Genomic DNA, 2,237 nt, shown 5'->3' with positions numbered 1-2,237 from the left:
TTCAAGCTCTGGTTGTTGATCATTGCTTACAGCCCAACACCGTGCAGGACGTTTGGCATTTGCCAGAGAACACCAAGATTGGCAAATTCGCCACTGGCGCCCTGTGCTCTTCACAGATGAAAGCAGGTTCACACTGAGCACATGTGACAGTCTGGAGACGCCGTGGAGAACGTTCTGCTGCCCGCAACATCCTCCAGCATTTCCTTGTTTGGCAGTGGGTCAGTCATGGTGTGGGGTGGCATTTCTTTGGGGGGCCGCACAGCCCGCCATGTGCTCGCCAGAGGTAGCCTGACTGCCATTTGTTCCCGAGATGAGATCCTCAGACCCCTTGTGAGACCATATGCTGATGTGGTTGGCCCTGGGTTCCTCCTAATGAAGACAATGCTAGACCTCATGGGGCTGGAGTGTGTCAGCAGTTCCTGCAAGAGGAAGGCATTGATGCTATGGACTGGCCCGCCCGTTCCCCAGACCTGAATCCAATTGAGCACATCTGGGACATCATGTCTCGCTCCATCCACCAACGCCACGTTGCACTACAGACTGTCCAGCAGTTGGCGGATGCTTTAGTCCAGGTCTGGGAGGAGATCCCTCAGGAGACCATCCGCCACCTCATCAGGAGCATGCCCAGGCGTTATAGGGAGGTCATACAGGCACGTGGAGGCCACACACACTACTGAGCCTCATTTTGACTTGTTTTAAGGACATTACATCAAAGTTGGATCAGCCTGTAGTGTGGTTTTCTACTTTAATTTTGAGTGTGACTCCAAATCCAGACCTCCATGTGTTAATACATTTGATTTCCATTGATAATTTTTGTGTGATTTTTGTTGCCAGCACATTCAACTATGTAAAGAAAAAAGTATTTAATAAGAATATTTCATTCATTTCCAGGCTTCCTCCCTCTTCCTCCGCAGCTCTTCATTCTGACACACAGACACACACACAATGTGATGCTGACAATCGGCAAACAAGTAAGTCACCGACACCGAGCTACCTCCAAGACCCCCCAACTATTCCACTACCTTCAGTTTAGACACCAGATCCCGCTTTGCCTTTTTCTGCACAAAGTCAGTGATCCAGTTAGGCACATCAGAGGAGGATGGGGGGATGGAGAGAGATCTACCTCTGTGCCCCTGCAGGCAGTCTGTCTGCCTCCTGTCTCTTCTTCTCCGCATGATCCCTCAGCCAGCTCAGAGCTCCACATATCAGACACAGTGATTTGTTTTGGAACACACACACAGGACAAGACAGGACAGGACAAGACAAGACAAGACTCCAGTGGGGCTCTCAAAGATGACGACTTTGCCGTGCTCCAGTGCAGTGTACAGGGCCTGCATGAACTGCTCCTGGATGGGGTATGGCTGGTAGGGGAAATGGGGGGCACCAGCCTCCTCCATAACTGATAATAATGCTCCTGCTGCCTCGGGTATACAACAGTTGTAATTACCAGTACTGTCAAAACTTTTTAGAAAGGGAAATGCACATCTAGTATAGGTTGCCTGACAATTAGACTGTGATACCTCTGGTTCACAGTCTGAGATTAATGCCATACATTTCTTTGGAAAATGTCCACTTACAAGCCAGAATGTTGAATAAAAGTATTTTAACATACTTTACTGGTTGTCCGTGTGGTTGGTCCTTTTGACAGGAATGTGAGATAATATATCCAAAAGAAAGTATAATTAAATAAACTTTTCAAAGCGCTGGTAGTGAATTTAGATTTCTGTCACCTGATGCAAAGATAACAGCCAACTTAAAAATAGATATATTCTTCTGTATTATGGCGGGCCGCAACAAATAGTCTAGGTGCATGCAGCCTACTATTCTGTACATTTTTTGTCATTTAGCAGACCCTCTTATCCAGAGAGACTTACAGTTAGTGCATTCATCTTAAGATAGCTAGTTGGGGCAACCACATATCACAGTTATAGCTACTTTATTGAGGAAAAATGTACTTACTACCAGCCAAGTCAGAGCTGTAAGGGGAGGGGGGGAGTAACATGTGAGTGTTAGTTCACAAAAGTATTTTTTTATTTTGGGAGGTGGTGCGAGGGGGGGTGCTGTGGGAATATTTAATATACACTATACAGTATATACAAAAGTATGCGAACACCCCTTCAAATTAGTGGATTTGGCTATTGCAGTCACACCTGTTGTTGACAGGTGTATAAAATTGAGCACACAGCCATGCAATCTCCATAGACAAATATTGGCAGAATGGCCTTACTGAAGAGCTC

The sequence above is a fragment of the Oncorhynchus masou genome, chromosome 31 (assembly GCF_036934945.1).
Source record: "Oncorhynchus masou masou isolate Uvic2021 chromosome 31, UVic_Omas_1.1, whole genome shotgun sequence".
In the NCBI taxonomy this organism is placed as follows: domain Eukaryota; kingdom Metazoa; phylum Chordata; class Actinopteri; order Salmoniformes; family Salmonidae; genus Oncorhynchus; species Oncorhynchus masou.
This window is presented reverse-complemented; position numbering follows the sequence as displayed.